Source organism: Vulpes lagopus, chromosome 7, assembly GCF_018345385.1.
Source record: "Vulpes lagopus strain Blue_001 chromosome 7, ASM1834538v1, whole genome shotgun sequence".
Classification (NCBI taxonomy): domain Eukaryota; kingdom Metazoa; phylum Chordata; class Mammalia; order Carnivora; family Canidae; genus Vulpes; species Vulpes lagopus.
In genome coordinates, this window is record NC_054830.1 from 4,574,126 (window position 1) to 4,598,489 (window position 24,364).

General features: G+C 41.0%; 2 non-coding genes across 2 annotated transcripts; both read left to right on the forward strand.

Moving 5' to 3' along the window:
* Positions 1-1,515: 1,515 nt before the first annotated feature.
* LOC121496336 lies at positions 1,516-1,623 on the forward strand. The gene has a single exon (XR_005989168.1). It is a non-coding gene; the product is annotated as a U6 spliceosomal RNA (small nuclear RNA).
* An 11,716-nt stretch (positions 1,624-13,339) lies between these two features.
* On the forward strand, positions 13,340-13,444 carry LOC121496345. Its single transcript, XR_005989174.1, has one exon. It is a non-coding gene; the product is annotated as a U6 spliceosomal RNA (small nuclear RNA).
* Positions 13,445-24,364: the final 10,920 nt, after the last annotated feature.

Sequence of the window (24,364 nt, forward strand, 5' to 3'; positions counted from 1 at the left end):
GACCACACAGTGATTGTCTTTCTGCATCTGCCTTATTTCACTTGGCATAACGTCCTCCAGGTTCGTCCGCTTTGCCATGAGAAATGAATGTGGTTTTAACTAGCAACTTGACCAAGACTCCCATTCAGTGTTCTGGGTCTGTGAAAACCTAGACCACCTGCTCCCAGGTTTCTTGAAAAATCTGCACAGGTGACTACACAGGGAGAAGATGTGATCAGCAGGAGACCTGTGGCGTGAGAAGGTCACCTCTTGTGTTGAGGATCATTTTCAGTGGCAAGGAAATGGGAAGTTGACCAACAGTGATTACTTTTGTTGAGAAAAGTACTTTCCTCAGAGAATAAGATGTTTGGAAATGAGTATTTGCTGACACGGTTTAGCTGATCAGTGGAGCCATCAGTACCAGACCCAGGCTCTGTCTTTTTATTTTTGCCACTATCAACATAAAGGTTTATTTTTAACAGAAGTATAATTTCTATCTAATAAAATTCACCCATTTAAGTGGATAGAGTGATGATTTTTATCAAATGCACAAGGTCATGTAATAATACCACAGTTGAGATCTAGAATATTTCTGTTGCCCCAGAAAGTTACCCTGTGACCTTTTTTTTTTTTCCAATTGGCTTTCCATAACTCTTTAGCCTCAATCCTTTTTTAAAAAATGTTAACATTTAAAAAATTATTTATTTATTTATTCATGAGAGAAAGAGTGATAGAGAGAGAGGCAGAGACACATGCAGAGGGAGAAGCAGGCTCTACGCAGGGAGCCTGATGCTGGACTCGATCCCGGGACCCCAGGATTACGCCCTGGGCTGAAGGCAGGCGCCAAACTGATGAGCCACCCGGGGATCCCCACCCCATGACCCTTTTATAGTTGCTCTTCCCAATCCATCCGTAGGCAACCATCGATCTACTTTCTGTCACTCTGGTTTTGCTTTTTCTACAATTTCATGTAAACAGAGTCCCACAGTATCTTTTGTGCTTGACATAATGTTATGTGTATCAATATTGCTGAGTAATATTCCATTTTTTTTGTGCATTCATCAACTGATGGGCATTTGTGTTGTTTTCAGTTTGGAGCTATTTCGGATAACGATGCTATGAGCATTCTGTGTGGGTCTTTATGTGGGCATGTTTTCACTTCTCTTGGATAAATTCATAGGAGTGGGACTGCAGGTCACAAGCCAAGAGTATGTTCAACTTTGTAGGGAATTTCTGATTGTTTTCCCAAGTGGCCATCCCATGTTGAGTTCTAGTTGCTCCATATCTTCAACAATACTTGGTTTGGTTAGTCATGTTAGTTTTAGACATTCTTGTGGTAATTTGCTGTCATTTTTAAAAAAGATTTTATTTATTTATTTGAGAGAGAACACAAGCAGGGGGAGGGACAGAAGGAGAAGATGTGGGGCTCCATCCCAGGAGCCTGGGATCATGATCTGAGCTGAAGGCAAATACTTAACCCCTAACCAACTGAGCCATGCTGGTGCCCCAATTTGTTGTCATTTAAATTTGCACTTTGTGCTTGCTTTACCAGCACATACACTAAAATTAGAATGATACTAAGAAGATTAGCATGACCCTCTGTGCAGGGATGACACCCAAATTTGTGAAGCGTTACCATATTTATAAATAAATAAACAAATAAATATTGAGCATCTTTTCATATGTTCATTTGTCTGCTGTATAGCTTCTCTAGGACATAGCTATCCAGCTTTTTGACAACTTTCTTTTTTCTTTTCTTTCTTTTTGTTGAGGTTTTTGTCTTTTAATCATTGAGTTGTAAGAATTATTTTTTTAAATAAGTAAATTTTATTTATTTATTCATGAGAGACACAGCAAGAGAGGCAGAGACACAGGCAGAGGGAGAAGCAGGCTCCCTGCTTCTGGAGTCCTGATACAGGACTCAATCCCAGGACTCCAGAACCATGACCTGAGCCCTGAGCTGAAGGTAGACACTCAACCACTGAGCCAACCAGGTGCCCTTGATATATTCTGGGTACAAATTCCTTTTTAGGTGCATGGCATAAAATATGTAAATATTTATTCCTGTTTTGTGAATTTTATTAAACTTTCTTAATCGGATATTTAGAAGAGCAAATATTTGCAATTACTCAATTTTTCATTTATTTAAAAATATTTCATTTATTTGACAGAGAAAGAGAGAGCACAAGCAGAGGAGCAGTAGGCAGAGGGAGAGGGAGAAGCAGCCTCCCTGCTCAGCATGCGGGTAGATCCTAGGATTCTGGGATCATGAACTGAGCTGAAAGCAGATGCTTAACCCACTGAGCCACCCAGGCACCCCCTTACTTAATTTTTGAGAGAGAGAGAGAGAGAGAGAGAGAGAGAGAGAGAGAGAATGTTGTTAGCGGGAGTGAGGAGAAGGGCACAGGGAGAGGGAGAGAGAGAATCAAGAATTGTAACTAGGGGATCCCTGGGTGGCGCAGCGGTTTGGCGCCTGCCTTTGGCCCAGGGCGCGATCCTGGAGACCCGGGATCGAATCCCACGTCGGGCTCCCGGTGCATGGAGCCTGCTTCTCCCTCTGCCTGTCTCTGCCTCTCTCTCTCTCTCTGTATGACTATCATAAATAAATAAAAAAAATAAATAAATAAAATTAAAAAAAAAAAAAGAATTGTAACTAGACTCTATGCCCAATGTGGAGCCCAACCCAGGGCTTGATCCCAGGACCCCAGGATCATAACCTGAGCCAAAGGCAGACATCTACCCGACTGAGCCACCTAGGTATCCCAGATGTTTTTTAATTTTTGTATGGTCCACTGGATTCTTCTTTCATGGTTGAATGCTTTTAATATCAGTAAGTGTTCTCTATTTAATCCCTCTTTTGTTTGCCTCTTCTCAGGGCGGAGAATAGAGAGCAAGGAGTCCTTCTGAGTCAGGGCATGCCTGTTAGATCTTGTCTTAGAGAACATTCATTCAATCAATAACTATTTAATAAGCATTTACCCTGTGCCAGTCATTGTTACAGGCACTGGGGATGCAATGGTAAAGAAAACAAAGTTTCTGCTCTATGAAGTTTATGTTCCAGGGGGTGATAGACAAAGAACACATGGTGCTGTGACTGCCTCTCCCAGATCCTCTTTGCTGGGCCATGGCACCCAACCTCCAGCTGCTGTGGGTGTTGGCTACTAATGACTCATTCTTGTACTTTATTTTTTCAAGAGAGTGTCCTTGCCTGACAGATGTTTCTTTGCTTGAAGATGGTATGAAAGTTATTTTCCCCTCCCTAAGGGTAGCCCTTGGCCAATGAGTGATTGGTTTACATATATAACAGATCACACTTCTGTGTCTCTGGGTAAGAAAGTCTTTGTGATGCATGTCATGCTCCAGAGCTCCCTATGAGATCAGGCTGAGGCAGATTCTCTTCCTTTGCAATCACATCTACTAGCTTCTTCTGCCCCTATTCTGCTTCCTTCATTCTTCTACAGGTTTATTCTGAGAGACCTTCTTCAGTAAGCCATATGCACATATGGTTTTAGGAAACCCAGTCTAAACATTGGGTGCCAAAAGTGGTCCTGGGAAAGGACTCTAAAGAGATTTTGGAAGAGGGTACCTCACTGATCAGATGTCAGTGAGAACCCCATCCTTGGTGATATGGGGATTTTTGAGCATCCTTTCCCCAAGCCTAGTGCAGTATGTTAATACTTTCACTAGTGGTCAACTGAGATGGGTTACAGGAGGAGGGCTATGCACTAGCTTGTGCCATATCTCTGGTGTTGGAGAGTTAGAGGAAAAAATAACTAAAAAGACTGTGAAAAATAAAATAAAAAAAATAAAAAGACTGTGGAATTGAGTGGCTATTGCTGAGCAACACTGATGCTTTGAAGAGAGAGAACAGGCTCAGATATATTAATGATCAGGCAGCCTGGGTGGCTCAGCGGTTTAGCACCTGCCTTCAGCCCAGGGCATGATCCTGGAGTCCCAGGATTGAGCCCCACATCGGGCTCCCTGCATGGAGCCTGCTTCTCCCTCTGCCTATTTCTCTGCCTCTCTCTCTCTCTCTGAATGTCTCTCATGAATAAGTAAGTAAAATCTTAAAAAACATTTTTATTTCAGTGTTATTCACAATAGCCAAGACATGGGAGCAACCTAAGTGTTCATCTGCAGATGAACACGTAAAGAACACACACACATACAAGTGGGGATAATGGGAAGACATTTGTTAAAGGATAAAAACTTCCAGTTCTAAGATGAATGAATTCTGGGATCTAATGTACAGCACGGTGACTATAGTTAACAACACTGCATTATATACCTACATGTTGACACCACCACATACACACATAAGTAGCCATTCTGATGGTTGTGTAGTGCTATCTTATGGTTTTAAATTGCATTTTCAAAAAAAAAATAATAAATAAATTGCATTTTCATGATGCTCAGTGAAGATGTACACCTTTTCAAATGTGTATAGGTCATTTGGACATTCTTTTCAGCGAAATGTCTGTTCTAAGTCTTTTGCTCATTTTCTCATGGATTGTCTCCCTAAGGACTAGGGAGAGTGGTGTGCTCAGATGGAGCATCAAAGCCCTATGCCCCTTCCCCACTCCTGTGTCCTCTTCCATCTGGCTATTCCTGAGTTCTATTCTTTTATAATAAACCAGAAATCTAGTAAGTAAAATATTTCTCTGCATTCTGTGAGCCACTCTAGCAAATTAATGGAACACAAGGAGGGAGAGTCCCTGGAACCTCTGATATAGGCAGTAGGTCAGATTGGCATCTGACATTGGGGAGAGGCTCGTAGGTGTCTTCTCCAGGTAGAGAGGGTGAAAATTTAGTTGAATTGTAGGACACCCAGCTGATCTCTGAGAATTGCTTCAGAAGTGCTGTGAGTGTGGTAGCAGGGTGCGTGAAGGAGAAACACAGGAGGATAAAACTGAGTTTCCCCAAAATACAGGCATACAGTGAAATGTGTATGTGAAAAAGCCAGAGATTGGGGTGAGGCATTTACAAGTCAAAGAACACCGAGGATTGCCACCAGAAGCTGGAGGAAACTAAGAAAGTTCCTTCCCTAAGTCTTTGCTGAGAGCCTGGCCCTGCTAACACTTAGGTATTGGACTTCTGGTGTATACAACTATGAGAGAATAAATCTTCATTGTTTTAAGCCACCGAGTTTGTAGTGCTTTGTTACGGTGTCCCTAGGAAAAAATACAGTGAAGAATGGTGGAAAAGGCACATTATAGCACAATGGGTAGTAGCTATAAACGTGTGAATTCCCATAGACACAGAGCAGGATTCAACGAAACCATTAGTTTCTCCGTGATTAACAGAATTTCGTGTTATGTGTCTCAAACTTAAAGGTTTCAGCTAATGAAAGGCTCATTAATATTTTACTCATTTGGTATAACTTCAGGATCTGTTTTTGGATCTTCAGTGTCACACCACCTTTTTCTTCCCTAAAGAATACTGAGCCTCTCCGTCTACCTGCAAAATGCACATTTCAATCTTTTGCAAATGTAATAGGGTTTGAAGCTGACTTGCCAGTATAAGGCTCACCTCTCCCAAAGGGTCACAAAGCAAATCTGAAAAAGAATGTTGTAGGGGAATAGTGAGTCTTCAGGAATGAATAGCTTCTAGTTTTGGTTAAAAAGTTTTGCATCTGCAGTCTTGTTTTTTCTTGTCTAATTGCTCTGGCTAGAACTTCTAGTACTATGTTTAATAGAACTGGCAAAAGTAGGCATCCTTGTCTTATTCTTGGTCTTTCATTATCAAGTATAATATTAGCTGTGAGTTTTTCACAGTTGGCCTTCATTAAGCTAAGGAAGATCCTTTGTAGTCCTTGTTTATTGAGTGTTTTTTGTCAAGAAAGGGAACCGGATTTTTTCAAAAACTTTTCTGTATCACTTGGAATGATCATGTGTTTTTTCCCTGTCATTTTATCAATTTGGCATACTACACAGACTGATTTTTGTATGTTGAACCATTCTTGCATTCTGGAAATAAATCCCACCTGGTCATGGGTATATAATCCTTTTAATATGCTGCTAGCTTTGTTTGCTAGTATTGTGTTGTGGATTTTTACATACATATTCATAAGAGATATTGGTCTGTAGTTCTCTTTTCTTGTGATGCCATTATTTGGTTTTGGTAGCAAAGTAATGCTGTTCTCAGCATGAGTTAGGAAGTATTTTCTCCTTTTCATTTTTTTGGGAAGAATTTCAGAGAGATTGGTGTTTACTCTTTATTAAATGTTTGGTAGAATTTACCTTTAAAATCATCTGGTCCTGGGTTTTTCTTTTTTTCTTTTTTTAAGATTTTATTTATTTATTCATGAGAGACACACACAGAGAGAGAGAGAGGCAGAGACACAGGCAGAGGGAGAAGCAGGCGCCATGCAGGATGCCGGATGTGGGACTCAATCCTGGGACTCGAGGATCACGCCCTGGGCTGAAGGCAGGCGCTAAACCGCTGAGTCACCCAGGTGTCCCTATTCTGAGCTTTTCTTTGTTGGGAGGTTTCTGATCAGTAGTTAACCTCCTTACTTGTTAACAGGTCAACTCAGATGTTCTTTTTCATCTTGAGTCAACTTTAGTAGGTTATATATTTCTAAAAATCTATGCATTTAATCTAGGTTATCTAATTTGTTAGTGTAAAATTTTTCATAGTCTTCTCTTACAATACTTTTTATTGATGTAGAATCAGTAGTAATGTCCCCACATTCATTTCTGATTTTGGTAATTTGAGTCTCTTCTCTGTCTCTGCTCTCTTTCCCATGAATCTAGCTAAATGTTTGCAGTTTTTCTGATCTTTTCAAATAATAGATTTTTGGTTTTATTGATTCTGTTGTTTTTCTATTCTCTATTTTATTTGTGTCTGCTCTAACCTTTATTTTGTCCTTTCTTTTTTTTTTAAGATTTTATTTATTTATTCATGAAAGGCAGAGAGAGAGGCAAACAGAGACATAGGCAGAGAGAGAAGCAGGCTCCATGCAGGGAGCCCAATATGGGACTCGATTTTGGGACTCTAGGATCATGCCCTGGGGTAAAGGCAGGTGCTCAACCGCTGAGCCACCCAGGCCTCCTTGTCCTTTCTTCTGATAGGTCTCAATGTAACTTGACATTCCTTTTCTAGTTCTTTTTTTTTTTTTTAATTTTTTTTAAATTTTATTTATGATAGTCAGAGAGAGAGAGAGAGAGAGAGGCAGAGACACAGGCAGAGGGAGAAGCAGGCTCCATCCACCGGGAGCCCAACGTGGGATTCGATCCTGGGTCTCCAGGATCACGCCCTGGGCCGAAGGCAGGCGCCAAACCGCTGTGCCACCCAGGGATCCCCCTTTTCTAGTTCTTTAAGGTATGCAGTGAAGTTACTGATTTTAGATCTTTTTAAAAATATGTACATTTACATTTATAAATATCTCTCTTAGTACTGCTTTTTCTGCATCCTATTCATTTTGGTGTATTGAGTTTTAATTTTCATTCATTTAAAGATATTTTCTAACTTCTCTTATGATTTCTTGTGTGACACATTAGTTGTTTAAAATTATGTTGCTTAATTTCTATGTATTTGTGAAATTTCCAGTTTTCCTTCTATTATTCATTTCTGATTTATTACATTGTGATTGGAAGAAATACTGTATATGGTTCCAATCTTTAAAAATTTATTAAGACTTGTTTTGTGGCACAACATATGGTCTATCCTGAATAATACTGCATGTGCACTTGAGAAGGATGTGTATTCTGTTAGTGTTAGGCCAAGTACTCTGTATATGTGTGAAGTCTAATTGGTTTATCATGTTGTTCAAATCTTGTTTCCTTATTGATCTTCTACTGATTGTTATAGTCATTATTGAGAGTAGTGTGTTAAAGTCTACAACTACTATTGTCGAATTCTCTAGTCTTGTTTCAGTTCTTTCAATATTTGCTTTCTACATTTTGGGGTTCTTTTGTTAGGTGCATATGTGTTTATTATTGTTATATCTTTTTCTATTTTGAATATTAATAGATATACAATATCCTTCTTTGTGTCTTGAGATCTTTTTGATTTAAGATGTATTTTGTTTGACAATAATATAGCTTCCCCAGCTTTCCTTTGGAACAATTTGGATGGAATATCTTTTCCCATCCTTTTACTTTCAACCTTTGTGTGTCTTTGCATCTAAAGTGAGTCTTTTGTGGACAGATGGAACATGTTTATTGTTGTTGTTGTTTTGCCAATGTGCCAATCTCTGCCTTTTAACAGGAGAGCTTAATCCATTTACATTTAAAGCATTTACTGATAAGGAAGGATTTCCTTCTGTAATTTGGCTATTTGTTTTCTGTATGTCTTACATGTTTTGTTCCTCATTTCTTCCATTATTGGCTCTAAAAATTTTTTTAGTTGATTTTTTGTAGTGTACCCATTTGATTGCCCTTATTTTTCCTTTTTCTTTATTTTTTTAAAAAAGAGTTATGTATGTATGTGTGTATTTATTTATTTATTTATTTATTTCAGAGAGAAAGTGAGAGAGAGCATCAGCATGGGAGAGCAGGAGCAGGATCAGTAATGGAGAGAGAGAGACAAACAGACTCTGCTCCACTGAATGCGGAGCCCAATGTGGGCTCAGTGCTGCAGGCTTAATCCTAGGAGACTGAGACCATAACTTGAGCTGAAATCAAAAGTCCAATGCTTAACTGACTGAGTTACTCAGATGTTCATTCTTCCTTCCTTCCTTCCTTCCTTCCTTCCTTCCTTCCTTCCTTTTCCTTCCTTTCCTTTCCTTTCCTTTCTTAAAAATTTTATTCTCTTAGTGGTTACCTTAGGGATTACAATTAACATTTTAACCTCATAGTAATCTAGTTTTAATAATACCAAGTTATTTTCAATAGTATACAAATATTTTGCTCCTCTGCATCTCTGTCCCTCCTCCTTTGTGTCATTAGTGTCACAGATTGCATTTTTATTCATTGTGTTCCCCTTAACATATAATTTTTGGATTGTGCATTTGCCTTTTAAATGCAAAGTTGTTTTAACATTAAAAATAAATTATTATAATTTGTTACATGAGCATAATAAAAGAAAAATGACATCATCTCAAAAGATAATGCAGAAAGCATTTGATCCATGCAGCATCTTTTAATGATAAAAACTTGCAGCAATCTAGAAATAGAGTATTCTCAATCTGCTAAAGAATATCACCAAAATATCTAAAACAACAACATAATTAAGGGTGGACAATTGAAATTGGAATTGTTATCACCACTTTTTATTAATATTGCACTGAGGTCCTAGCCAGTACAATAAAACATATAAACAAACAAAAAGAAGCAAAAGGCTTGAAAAAGAAGAAATAAAAGATTATATTATTGTGTAGGTAGATAACTAAAAGAAACTATAGGTAGATTTATTTTTTTAAAAGATTTTATTTATTTATTCATGAGAGACACAGAGAGAGAGAGAGGCAGGGACACAGGCAGAGGGAGAAGCAGGCTCCCTGCAGGGAGCCTGACATGGGACTGGATCCCTGGTCTCTAGGATCAGGCCCTGGGCTAAAGGTGGCGCTAAACCGCTGAGCCACCCAGGCTGCCCTATAGGTAGATTTAATAAAGGAATTTAGCAAGGTTACTGGATTAAAAATAAAAATACAAAAATCAATGGTGTTTTTATGTATCAACATCTCTAGAAAAAGACATTTGAAAATCATGTCATTTACAAGACCATCAAAAAACATCAAAGACCTGTGACTAAATCTAAGGAAAGTAGTACAAGAAATTTACACACAAAACTTAACATGTTATTGAGGATATTAAGTAAAATCTAAATAAAAAGAAGGATATACTATGGTCATGGATTGAAAGACTTAAAATTGTGAAGACATTAGTTCTACACCAACATCTATTGATCTATAGATTCAATGCCATCTTAGCAATATCTCAGCAGGGTGTGTGTGTGTGTGTGTGTGGGTGGGTGTGTGTGCGTGATGCTGATTTAAGAAACACAAGGAAATGCAAATAACCAAAAATAGCCAGGAAGATTTTCAAGAAGAAAAACAAAATGGAGTGTTACCCTTTCAGACATTAAGATCTATCATAAAGCCACAGGAATTTAGACAATGTGCCGTTAGTGCAAGGATGGACTGCAATCCAGGTGGATTGTAAATATAAAAGTAAAAGATAAAGTTTAAAGAAAGAGATTTATATTCTTACAGGAGAATATTTATTTATGTTAGAGTAAGCAAAGATTTTTAAAAGCAGAACACTAAAAATACTATAAATATAAAGGAAGTTATTAAAATGATCATTAAGTTAAATATTATTCTTTTTTTAAAGATTTTATTTACTTATTCATGGGACAGAGAGAGAGACAGAGAGAGGCAGAGACACAGGCAGAAGGAGAAGCAGACTTCATGCAGGGAGCCCGATGCAGAACTTGATCCTGGGACTCCAGGATCACGTCCGGGGGGGCCAAGGGCAGGCGCTAAACCGCTCAGCCACCCAGGGATCCCCATTAAATATTATTCTTATAGTATTTTAAAAGTAAGATCTTCTATTTTTCAAAAGACACCAGTTCAGAGAATGAAAAGGTAATCCACAGAGTGAGAAAGAAGATTTGCAAAAATATAATTGACAGAAGGTCTCACTTCCAGATTATATGAAGAGTTCCTATAAATCAAAAATAAAAAGGGCACCTTGGTGGCTCAATTGGTTAAGCATCTGCCTTCGGCTCATGTCATGATCCCAGGGTTCTGGAATCAAGCCTCACATCCTGGGATCAAGACTCTCCCCTCCCTGCTCAGGGGAGAGGGTCTGCTTCTTCCTCTCCTGCCCCCCTGCTCATACTTTTTTTTTTCTCTCCTTTTCAAATAAGCAAAATCTTAAAAAAAAAAAAAAAAGGACAACTCATCTTAAAAAGGGCCAAAAAGGGATCCCTGGGTGGCACAGCGGTTTAGTGCCTGCCTTTGGCCCAGGGCGCGATCCTGGAGACCCAGGATCGAATCCCACGTCGGGGTCCCGGTGCATGGAGCCTGCTTCTCCCTCTGCCTATGTCTCTGCCTCTCTCTCTCTCTCTCTCTCTCTGTGACTATCATAAATAAATAAAAATTTAAAAAAAAGGGGCCAAAAAATGTGACTCAATACTTCACATAAAACAATATATAAATGGATAATAAACATGAAGGGATGCTCAACCATATTAACCATCAGGAAAATGCAATTCAGGGGGGTGGGGGTGAATGGGTGGCGGGCACTGAAGGGGGCACTTGACGGGATGAGCACTGGGTGTTATTCTGTATGTTGGCAAATTGAACACCAATAAAAAATAAATTTATTATTAAAAAAACCAAATGATCTAGAGCAAGATTAACAAATAAAAACCAATCCTAATTCCATAGGGAAAAAAAAAAAGGAAAATGCAATTTAAAACTACAAGTGCGGGACACCTGGGTGGCTCAGAGGTTGAGTGTCTGCCTTCAGCCCAGGGCATGTTCCTGGAGACCCGGGATCAAGTCCCACGTCGGGCTCCCTGCATGGAGGCTGCTTTTCCCTCTGCCTGTGTCTCTGCCTCTCATGAATAAATAAATAAAATCTAAAAAATAAATAAATAAAATAAAACTACAAGGGCATGGTTGCCTGGTTAGATCAGTCAGTGGAGTTAATGACTTGATCTTGAGATTGTGAATTTGAGCCCCATGTTGGGTGTAAAGTCCACTCCTAGATATTTACTCAGCACAAATATACACATATGGTCACTAAAAGACACAAGAAGGCACTGATTTCATTTATGAACTCATATGCAAAAGTTCTAATAAAAATATTAGTGAGCACTCAGTAAAGATATAAAGACCAATGGGCATAAGGAAAAGGTGCTCATGAATCTTCAGGGAAATGCAAATCAAAACCACAGAGAGATACCATCCCACTGTGTTAGGATGGTTTCGACCCACCCAACACAAAATCCCAGACAAAAGACACCAGGCGCTGTTGAGGGTGTGGAGAAACTGGAGCCCCTTGTGCACTACTGATGATGGAAATGCAAAATGGTGCTATGTTATGGAAAACAGTGTGGAGGTTCCTCAAACGTTAAAATAGAACTACTTTACCATCCAGTAATCCTACTTCTGGGTATAAATCCCAAATAATTGAAATCAGGATCTCCAAGAGATACCTCCACTTCTATGTTCGTTGAAGTGTTATTTACAGAAGCAAAGGCATAGCGGATGAATGGATAAAGGATCCGTGGTGTATACGTATCATGGAATATTGTTCAGCCTTAAGGAAGAAGTTAGGGCAGCCCGGGTGGTTCAGCGGTTTAGCTCTGCCTTCAGTCCAGGGAGTGATCCTGGAGACCCAGGATCGAGTCCCATGTCAGGCTCCCTGCATGGAGCCTGCTTCTCCCTCTCTCTGCCTGTGTCTCTGCCTCTCTCTCTTTCTGTGTCTCTCATGAGTAAATAAATAAAATCTTAAAAAAAAAAAAAGAAGAGGAAGAAGTTAAATCTGCTGCTCTCTCAAGCACATGAAATAAAGCAGAGGACAAAAGAACAAAGATGATTCCACTTATACAAGGGAACTGGTAAGTCAAGTGGATAGAGACAGAAAGTGGAATGATGACTTTCAGGGGCTGGGGGAGGGAGGGTTGGGAATTGGTGTTTAATGGGTATACGGTTTCAGTTATGGAGGATGGGTAAGTCCTAGAGATCTATGATAAAGCATAATGCATATTGCTAACAATACTGTATTGTCTACTTAAACTTTTTAAATTAAAAAAATATTTAGGGATCCCTGGGTGGCGCAGCGGTTTGGCGCCTGCCTTTGGCCCAGGGCACGATCCTGGAGACCCGGGATCGAAACCCATGTCGGGCTCCCGGTGCATGGAGCCTGCTTCTCCCTCTGCCTGTGTCTCTGCCTCTCTCTCTCTCTGTGACTATCATAGATAAATAAAAATTAAAATAAAATAAAATATTTTAAAAAAATAAAAAATAAAATATTTAATTATTTATTCATGAGAGACACAGAAAGAGAGGCAGAGACATAGGCAGAAGGAGAAGCAGGATCCCTGTGGGGAGCCCATTGAGGGGCTTGATCCCAGGACCCTGAGATCATGACCTGAGCCAAAGGCAGATGTTCAACCACGGAGCCACCCAGGCATCCCTACTTAAACTTAAAAAAATTTAATATTTATTTATTTATGAGACAGAGAGAAAGAGCACATGAGCAGGGGGAAGGGCAGAGAGAGAATCTTAAGCAGACTCCACGATGTTGAGCGCAGAGCTCCCTGCGGGGGTTGATCGCACCACCCTGAGATCATGACCTGAGTGGAAACCATGAGTGTGTCGCTTAACCAACTGAGCCACCCAGGTGCCCCTAAAAATTTTTTTTCTAGAGGATGGCTCTTATACTAAATGTTCTTGTCATGCTTGCTTGAGCAACACATATACTAAAACTGGAATGATACCAAGAGAAGATTCGCATCACCACAGCACAAGGATGACACAAAGATTCGTGAAGCGTTCCATATTAAAAAAAAAAAAAAGGTTTTATCACACATAAATAAAGAAGGAAAGAGGAAACTTTTAGAAGTGATGGTTAAGCTTGTGACATTGTGGTGATGTTTTCGTAGGTGTTTACTTTTCTTTAAAATCATCAATATGTAGTATTAAACATATACAGCATTTTTGTACATAAGTCATACCTCAGGGAAATAAAATAAATGCAGGTTTTTTTTTTTCTTTTTACATCACTAAAACAGAAAGTGAACTCACAAGTCTTTGGTTATTTTTGTTGTTGTTAGCTTGTGATACTTGAATTGGTTTTTGTTCCTTTTGGTGAGTAATTTCCATTTTTGGAAGGATAGAAAAACATATTTTTTTATCCTAAAAATGTTTTGGTCAAAGAGATGTCTTTACATGAGATTATCTGTGATTTTGAATAAATATTACACGTTAAACAAAAAAAAGGTCACCAAAAATCTCACTTTGGCTGCTGTGCGGAGAACAGCCTGGAGGGGGCGAGAGTGGATACAGGTAGAACAGTCAGGAGGCTGCAGGAGCTTTAGACTCTGACAGGTTAAACCTCCACATGAAGGTGCCTGAGGAAATGGCTAAAAGAATAAGAACAGAAACCGTCATTTTCTAGGTAAGTAGAAGAAAAAAAGTGGAATGAGAAAAAAATCCACAATAAAGCAAGGAGGGCGAGTAAAAGAAACAGAAAAGGAGAGATGGGGAGATTGGATGCCTCAATAGGTTAAGTGTCATGATCCATGATCCCAGGGTCTTGGGACTGTCAGGCTCCCTGCTCAGCAGGGAGTCTGCTTCTCCCTCTCCCTCTGCTCCTCCCCACTGCTCATGCTCTCTCTCTAATAAAGAAATGAAATCTTAAATGAAAAAAAAAGAAAAGAAAAAGAAAGAGGGACAATCAGAAATCACAAAATAAATACAAACCCATCAGTAATTGGAATGAACGCGGATGCTCTAAATCTCTGCCACCTGATAGAGTGGCCGGGGACCGTGGAGCACCTTGAAAGGTAGGCAGTCTGTGCTGAGATCCTCCTGCGTCAGTGACAAATGCACTCCAGAATTTGGAGACCTGGAATGAATGAAAAAAAGTGAAGCGCATCTTACTAATAATTTTATACCGATTACACCTTGAAATCAATAACATTCTGGGTACATTGCTAAATAAAATACATTATGAACATTCACCAGTTTTTATTATTTATTTATTTTATTTTATTTTATTTTATTTTATTTTATTTTCCATTCACCAGTTTTTAAACTCTTAATTGTGGCTGCTAGAAAAGATTTAAATTACAGAGATGGCTCGTGTTATGTTTATGTTGGACAGCATTGTTCTAAATACTCAAATTAAAATACAAATATTATCAGGCTGGATAAGAAAACTTAAGATCCAGCAAGGTGCTGTTTACATTTAGAGATGTAAGATGTAACCAGTTACTAGTTTAAGGATATAAACAGCCGGGACGCCTGGGTGGCTCAGCGGTGGGGCGCCTGCCTTTCGCTCTGGTCATGATCCTGGTGACCAGGGATCGAGTTCCACGACGGGCTCCCTGCAAGGAGCCTGCTTCTCCCTCTGCCTGTGTCTCTGCCCCCCCCCCTCTCTGTGCATCTCTCATGAATAAATAAATAAATCTTAAAGAAAAAAAGGATATAAATAGCCAGAAAGAAAGTTGGTTTAGCCCTACGTGTAACAGCACAGAGTTTAATGTAAAAAGTGTTACTAGATAAAACCACTAGAAAAACCATAAGTTTTAAGTGTATGCACTTAAAAAGTCTCAAAATAAATGAAGCAAAAATTGACAGAACTATTCAAACATGCGGGTGGTATGAATTGAGATGTGCTATTATGTAAAATGCTCTGCAAAAATTGAAGACCCAGAACGGAAAAAAAAAGGACTAATGTAAAATATCTTGTATTAGATAATTATACCACTGAAGTCAGAGATTTTAAAAACACCCATCTTGGACACCTGCGTGGCTCAGTGGTTAAGCATCTCCCTTTGGCTCAGGTCATGACCCCGGGGTCCTGGGATTGAGCCCCCCAGTAGGCTCCCCACAGGGAGCCTGCTTCTCTTTCTGCATGTGTCTCTGCCTCTGTCTCTGTTTCTCATGAATAAATAAATAAATAAAATCTTAAAAAAAAAAAAAAAGAAACCTTGTAGGTTTCAAGGATGAGTGTGGGCATTTTGTTCATTGCCACCAAGGGGTAATAAAGAGGCATGAGGAAAAAAAAAATAAAGAGGCATGAGAAGCCCCAACCTTATGGAAAAGCCAAAAGTCAGAAAATGTTTATTAACAGAGCAGAACACACGGAATGCAATGTTTCCATATCCAGATGAAAATACTTACATATCAAACTTATGACATGAAACCAAAGGAAAATTTTAGAAGAAAATCTGCAGCCTTAAAGTGAAAATCAGTGAGCTAGGTATTGAACTGAGGGTCAGAAAAGAACAATAGAATAAACACATAGAAAGTAAAGAAAGAGCCAAAATAAGGGCAGAAACTTTAGAAAACAAACATAATAAAAAGGCCAATATTTCTTTTCTTTTCTTTTTTTTTTTGAAAGAAGAGAAGATAAACTTCTGGTGACGCTGATCAAGGAAAATAAAGGAAAAAAAGGTGCAAATCAGAATTATTTACGATGAGAAAGGGAACGAAAGCATGGGGCTGTAGAGGCCATAAGACGGCACGAGGAATGATTTTATTCACCAATATATCTATTCAACTATGATTGGGACAACGTAGATAAAATATAAAAAACAAGCCAAGAAGAAATACCAAGTCTAAAAAAGTCATTAAAGAAACTGAATAATAAAAACCTTCCTCTCCCATAAAAAAAAAACCCTTCCCACGAATAAGATGCCAGATCTAGATGTTTTTACAAGCGAGTTTTACAAATATCTGAAATATCTGTGTGACTAATAATGTTAACAGTATGCAAACTATTTCAGAATACAGAAAAAAAAGGATACCCAGGTGTTCTTTTGTTTTTGTTTTTGTTTTTAGAGAGAGTCGATGAGGAGGGGCAGACGAAGAGGGCGAGAGTGAATTTTCAGAAGGCTCCATGCCCAGCGCAGATCCCAACACAGGGCTCAATCTCATGACCCTGAGATCATGACCTGAGCCACAACCAAGAGTTGGATGCTTTAACCAACTGGGCCACCCACGTGCTCCAACACCCAGTTTTTTTTTTTTTTTTTAAATGAGGCTAGCCTTGCCTTAATACCAAAACCTGACAAGAACAGTATGAGTCAGAAAAATCATAGACCATCTTCCTCCTTCGCACAGATGCAAAAATCCTACCTCAAATATCAGTAAATTGAATCTAGCAATGTATTAAAAAATACACCCTGATCAAGTTGGATTTTTTCCAGGAATTAAAGGTTGGATAATTAACATTAGAATACTGACGTCCATAATTCACCACATTGTCAATCTAAAGGGGAAGAATTCTGTAATATTCTTCAGATTATGTGATACAGAGAAAACATCTAATAAAATTCAACCTTTATTCATGATTTTTGCAAAATCTCTTAGCAAATTAGGAATAGGAGGGGATTTCCGTCATCTGGTAAGGGCTACCTAAAAAACCCAGCAGTAGATCCATCTTTGGTGGGGAAACCGGGAAAACATTCACTTAAAGATCAGAAACAAGACAAGGATGTCGAGTTTTCCAATGTCATTGTGATGGCTACAAACATCATCTATTTGGCCAAATCCCAAACTTCATCACTTTAGGCTTTTGGAGATCGATGCAAGAAAGAGACTCCTAGGTTCCCACCATCTCTCTTGGGAAGGAAAGAATATACAAAATCAACGACTCCTTAACTAGGAAAAGAGGCAAGGGAGATAGTCAACCCTTGAACAACATAGGTTTGAACTGCGTGAGTCCACTTACATGCATTCTTTTTCCAAAATATATATTGGAAACATTTTCGGAGATTTGTGACAATTTGAAAAAAATATGCAGATGAACTGGGTAGCCTCAAAATATGGACAAATTAAGAAAAAGTTAGGTAGGGATCCCTGGGTGGTGCAATGGTTTGGCGCCTGCCTTTGGCCCAGGGCGCGATCCTGGAGACCTGGGATTGAATCCCACATAGGGCTCCTGGTGCATGGAGCCTGCTTCTCCCTCTGCCTGTGTCTCTGCCTCTCTCTCTCTCTCTCTCTCTCTCTCTCTCTGTGACTATCATAAATAAATAAAAAATTTAAAAAAAATTAAAAAAAAGAAAAGAAAAAGTTAGGTATGTCATGAATGCATAAAATATATGTAGATAACTGATCTATTTTACCATTTGCTATCATAAAATGTACAGAAATCTGTTATAAAAAGTTAAAATTTATCAAAACTTAGGCGAATGGGAAAAAAAACACAAAAAAAACTTAGGCGCATGAACACAGAACGTATGTGGTGCCATTCACAGCGTATCCTTATGTAGGCCTAAGATAAGCGATATTTAATGTAAAATTATTAATGTATTAGTTTTCTGACTTTTATAACTTCGCTTTCAAAGAATTGGAGGAATTGAGAATCAGTCTATCATCACACTTTTTTTTTAAAAAAAGATGCAATAAGGTCTCTGATGCTGTATTATGAAGATGATCGTATTAAAATTTTATAATAATTCATTTATTAGTGTATAGGCTGGGCTACAGTGAAGCAACTGTATCTGTTACACTAGGCCACCCCAAAGCAATCTTATTGCCACCTCTTTGTTACCAATGCATGAATCATGATCCCTGTTAAGAAATATGAATTTCTGGGATCCCTGGGTGGCGCAGCGGTTTGGCGCCTGCCTTTGGCCCAGGGTGCGATCCTGGAGACCCAGGATCGAATCCCACATCAGGCTCCCAGTGCATGGAGCCTGCTTCTCCCTCTGCCTATGTCTCTGCCTCTCTCTCTCTCTCTCTCTGTGACTATCATAAAAATAAAAAAAAAAAAATTAAAAAAAAAGAAATATGAATTTCTTTTTCATATTATCTTTTCACTTTGGGTGTCTAGTATTAGTAATATGTATCGATCTGAAGTGTGTGTGGTGTTTTTTTTTTTTGGTCATATAAAGTAACATTGATGTAGGTACTAATAGATGATTGGTCTTGTAAAGATATGATGTAAACTTACGGTATCGATAAATACAGTGCGAGACTGTACACGTATTTTCTCTTCCTTATTATTTTCTTAATAACATTTCTTCTTCTCTAGCTTACTTTACTGTAAGAACACAGTGTATAATACGTATAACACAGAAAATACGTGTCAATCGATTGTTTATGTTATCAGTAAGGCTTCTAGTCAACAGTAGGCTTGTAGTAAAGTTTTTGGGGAGTCAAAAGTTATACGTGGATCTTTGTGTTGGGGAGGGTCAGTACTCCTAAACTGCAGGTTGTTCAAGGGTCAACCGTAATAATATCAACAACAGTGGCCAGTATTTACTGAACACTTAGTATGTACCAGAAACTGCTCAACTAAACCTTACCATGTTTTCACTGTGCTCAAGTAGTGTGTGTGTGGGGTTGTATTATGAGGTGTGAGGTAGTGGAGATATTATAATCCCTAATTTTCTTTTTAAAAATATTTTATTTATTTATTCATGAGAGACACAGACATACAGAGAGTCAGAGACACAGGCAGAGAGAAAAGGAGGCACCATGCAGAGAACCCGATGTGGGACTCGATCCCAGGACTCCAGGATCACGCCCTGGGCCAAAGGCAGATGCTCAACTGCGGAGCCATCCAGGTGTCCCCAATCCCTAATTTTCAAACAAAGAAACAGAGAGAGAGGTTTAAGCTAGTTACTTAAGGTCACTCAACCAGTAACTGAAGTAAAGATTTAGATCAGAAGAAGGAAGGGAAAAAGATCTTACATTATGGTTTCAAAATCATGATTCCTCCATGCATGGGATCTTTGAAGTGACTGGTCCCATGGTCTATAGCTGGGGAAACAGGCTCAGTCAGGTAAAGGGACCCGACCAGGGTGACATGGGGGAGGGAGCCCCTTAGGGGTAGAGCAAGTCAGTCCTCAGGGACAAGTGTTGGTGAGAGTGTCCTGAAGTAGGAGGCAGGGTGGGTCATGGAGGGGAAATGGTGGGGGAGGCAGGGAGGCTGGGTGGAAGTCTTGGATTTGAGGTCCCAGGATGGAGGGCAACGCATATAAGCTCAGAACCCTTCTCGAGCTCTCGCGTAGGGGCATCCAGGACCTATAAGAGGGGGGCCACCTACACAAAAAGTCATGATGGGGGCATTCATGACAGTATTTTGTATAATATTATGAAACAACCTATGTCTCCATCGATAGGGGAGTGGATAATAAAATGGGGTCTACGCATACACTGGAGTATCATGTGGTAGATTTAGGAAAGAGATTTAGGCAAAGGCTCTGGGATTAGAAGCCTCCATAATTTCCTAGATGAAGGACTCTGGGCCAGTTGCTTCACTTCCCAATGCCTCAGTTTCCTCTTCTAGTAGTCAGGGGACAATAATACTATTGACACCACAGCGTGGTGGTGAGGGTTTAGAGAGATAATGTATGTCTGGCCCTTGGCCCTTGGAAGTCACTGAGCAGATCAAGTATTGTAAGTATTATAAGCTTTTGCTGTGCATAAGGTCAAGTGGAAGCCTCCCAAATCCTTCTCCTCCACATCCCTTGCCAATCCAGGTAGTAAACTAAATGCAGTTTTGCATCGCAATACAAGGGCAGAAATCCGTGCCACTCCTGAAGGTCTAAAGGTACGGTGACCAGGGTCTCTGACCCCTCAGGGGTGAGGAACTGGGTCACCTCATTGGACAAGCCACCTAGAGGAACAGAAGTGCCAGCTGAAGGGGAAGGGAATCCAGAGGGAATGGTTGGGGAGGGAGATGATGAATAGTTGGAGTTGCTCGATTCAGTGGCAGCAGTGGATGATTCCACTTTCTGTCTGGGAGAGAGATCAGCAAGTCTCCCGCAGTAGCTATCCCAGCATGTGGCCAACCTCCCTGCAAAGCACATGGATCCAAGTGGCGTAGGGGTGGTCCGGGACCTCCCAGCTCCCTCTGCGTAGCTTGCTGTCGTTACTGTGACACATTGCTGCAGACTTAGAGGCTTAAACAGCACGAACCTCTGAGTGTACAGTTCAGGGCTGACGGCAAAATGTCAGCAGGGCTGCATTCCTCTGGAGGGTCTAGGGGCGAATCCGTTCCTTTGTCTTTTCCAGCTTCCGGGGGCCACCTGACTTCCTCAGGACTGGCGGGAGTAGCAGAGGTGGTGTCTAGGTATGCTAGGGCTGCCGCAAAGGACCAAGTAGATTAAACATCAGAAATGCATCTTCTCACAGCTCTGGAGGCTGAAAGTCTGAGATCAAGGTGTCAGTGGGACCGGTTCCTTTTGAAGCTTCTCTCCTTGGGTTGTAGATGGATGACTTCTCCTGTGTCCTCACGTGGTCATCCCTCTGTGTGTGCCTGTGTGCTAATCTCCTCTTCTTTTTTTTTTAATTTTTTAATTTATTTATGATAGTCACAGAGAGAGAGAGAGAGAGAGAGAGAGAGAGAGAGAGGCAGAGACACAAGCAGGCTCCATGCACCGGGAGCCCGACGTGGGATTCGATCCCGGGTCTCCAGGATCGCGCCCTGGGCCAAAGGCAGGCGCCAAACCGCTGCGCCACCCAGGGATCCCTAAAGGTCCTATTTCCAAATGCGATGAGATTCTGAAGTACTGGGTATGAATTTGGGGGGACACAGTTCAGTACCTGTAACAGGGTGGGAAGTACCTATGCCCTTCTTTATGGAACCAAAAAAAAAAAAAAAAGAGAGAGAGAGAGAGAGAGAGAGGCCTGGGATAGGGAAAGTTCCCCAGAGCTATTCTGGGGGCCCTCAAAACCAGAAGAGGCTTGAGTCCTGCTCTTCATTACAGAGCCCAGAGAGTTTGCAGGTCCCCAAAAAGGAAATGACTTGATGGTGTCTCTGGGCAGTTGAAGCCACAGACAGCCTCAAAGAGCTTCCGGTGCCTCAAGCTGGCTGAAAATCAGCCCTGTGAGCAAAGCTCAGGAGTAGCAGAGAATGCAGCAATCTTGATAGGTCACAAGTATGAAAATGGAAGGCTGACAGGTGAGCAGCAGCCTGACGGTGGCCAGGTGGACCCATGGCTTGCGAATCAGAGGGCTCCCTCCCTTACCCTTAGTGTCGGGGCCCTGCCTAAGCTCGCTGGCATTGTGGCAGTGTTGGGAAAGGAGCATGTGGGCAGGGACAGATAGTTCTCAGCATCCTGGCCCACAGGGATCTTTGCACAAAGTAAGCTGCATTGAGAACAAACAAGAACTTAAATTATTTGCGCTCCTTGCGCGTTGTGATTTCTATATGCCACACGTGTGTCAGAGTTTTGGGCTCTGACAGATGCAACTCTGATGAAAAAAGATTCTGGGCAAACCTTTCCTGCGGAAGGAATGAAGCCCTGCTGACACATTGATTTTAGGCCCAGAAGGCTCATTTCTGACTTCTGATTTCTAGAGCTATGATAAATTGCTAGGATTTTGAGCAGCTGCAAGAAATGAGTACAACCATGAATACCCATTCTTCATTCTTCCTGAAACTCGTGGTCATCTCAGGCTTTCATTTATTTTCTCACCTGACAGAGAACTGACTTCACCTCTCTGTGCCTAGATTTCTCCACCCATAAGATGAGTGTTACACCACTTCCTACCCAACGATCACTATGACAATTAAGTGAGTTATTGTGAGTTAATGAACTTAGCGCAGTGTCTGGCGTGCGGTGAGTACATTAGAAGTATGAGCTATGGGCAGCCCGGGTGGCTCAGCGGTTTAGCATGATCCTGGAGACCCGGGATCGAGTCCCACGTTGGGCTCCCTGCATGGAGCCTGCTTCTCCCTCTGCCTGGGTCTCTGCCTCTCTCTCTCTCTCTGTGTTTCTCATGAATAAATAAATAAAATCTTAAAAAAAAAAAGAGAAGTATGACCTATAATTAATGATCCTTATTACTTTAAGAGAAAAAACTACAAAAGCATGATGCTGAAAGGCAGTTGGCATTCAGCCTCTGTGTGGGAGACAATGAGGAGTGGTGGAGACCACGGTGAGCTGGTGAGCCCATGCCTTATCCAATAGGGACAGCCACCGCCCAGCCTCAGTTGTTGTTCACAGCTTCCAAATTTCCAAGAAAATCCAGAAATTTGGATTTCTCCACACACAACATTTTGTAATGTTTAAATATTGGCTGCCAATTTCCATATTGAAGACACTTGTCACTGATCTTGGTCTCTGAAACTAATAATACAGTATATGTTAATTAATTGAGTTTAAATTAAATAAAAGAAAAAAAAAAAACCCCTCACACACTTTTGGGGCATCTGGGTGGCTCAGTCCATAGAGCATCTGACTCTTGATCTCAGGGTCATGAGTTCAAGCCCTACATTGGGCAGAGAGGCTACTTAAAAACAAACAACAGCAACAAAACAACCTAGTGACTAGATGTGGGCTGTAGATGTAAGGTCACCTTCGATGTAATCACTGAAAAGAATCTGAGCTTTAAATGTGCATCTGATTACAACTATGCTTACAAAAGGAATATCTACTAAGGATTAAAGAACTCACTGTGGGCCAAGCTCTGGAAAACTGCTTAGACACTCAAGTCATTTCATCTCACAATATCCAAGGTAGGGTAGAGGCCACTATTCATATTCTTTTACAGATGAGGAAGCTGAGGCCCAGAAAGGCCAAGGATGGATCCCAAGAGCCCCCAGCTGGGAAGTAGGAGAGCAAGGATTCGAACCCTGGTGGCCTGGCTTCCCTGAAAAACCTATTCTGTCTCTCTGAGACAATGCATCCCAGTACTTGAACCCAAGTGATATTTAGCAGGAAGGACATAGCATTATAATACAAAATTAATAAATGATTTATCATCTTTACTTTTACTTCTACCACCTCTGGGTCTTGGCAAGAGATGAAGGGAGAGCTTTCCAGGGGCCGGGGAAGGGCCAGGATGTAGACCTCAGGTCTCGAGGAAGAGCCAATTGTGGGGGAAGGTGATCTCTGAACAGATGCCGGAACGCGGGATGTGAAAGCGGAAATCAAGCAGATAAACTTCTCAGAAGTTGTAAAGTAGGTCAGTGGCCTGGGCTGGGGGCATCCTGCCCCATGGCCTATCTGATATCAAGCTGGGGTCTAGGTGCCCTCCTGCACCAGCCTCCACACCTGCAGGGCTCTCTGTGCCTCCTCCCTCCTTCTCCGCTCCATCTTCCTCTCCCCTCCTTCTCTTTCCATCTCCCTCCTACCCTACCCTACCCATCCTCTTACCCACCCTCTCTTCTTCCGCTTGCTCCTCCACCTCAGGGCTGGGAGGCCCCTCCCAGGAATGATCTTTGGAGGCTAAACTTAGTGAGAGGTTCCATCCCCAGGCGGAAGTTGGTGGCTGCTGGTGGCTTTGTAACTACGCCGTCCCCACACCTTGGTCTCATCAAAGCCACGGAAATAGAAAAATGGTGACAAGAGTAAAGGAAACTCCAGCAGGGGCTGAGGCCGGGCATCTGGGGCTGCCCCACCTCCCACCAGTCCTCAAGGGCAGAGAGGCGCAAAGCTGTGTGCTCTCGGTGGAAGTGGAGTCCAGCATCCCTCCTCTACATCTGGAGCGTGAGGGCAACAATAGCCCCTGCCCAGGTACGTATGTAAGGGTGTGACTCACGCAAGATGCCTGGCATAGGGAAAGTGCCTGACAAAGGCTGTTCTTGATATTTCTAAATCACTTATGTCACTCGCACACTTAGGGAGTGTTACCGCGTACCAGGCACCATAGCCAATGGCTGTTTCTGTGACTGATCGATGGAGTCTTTACAACAGACCTAGGGGTGAGGACTGGTGTCACCTCCCATTTTACAGATGAGGAAACGTAGGCAACCAAAAAGGGATGAGACTTGCTCAGGGTCACGCAGCAGCAAGTGGC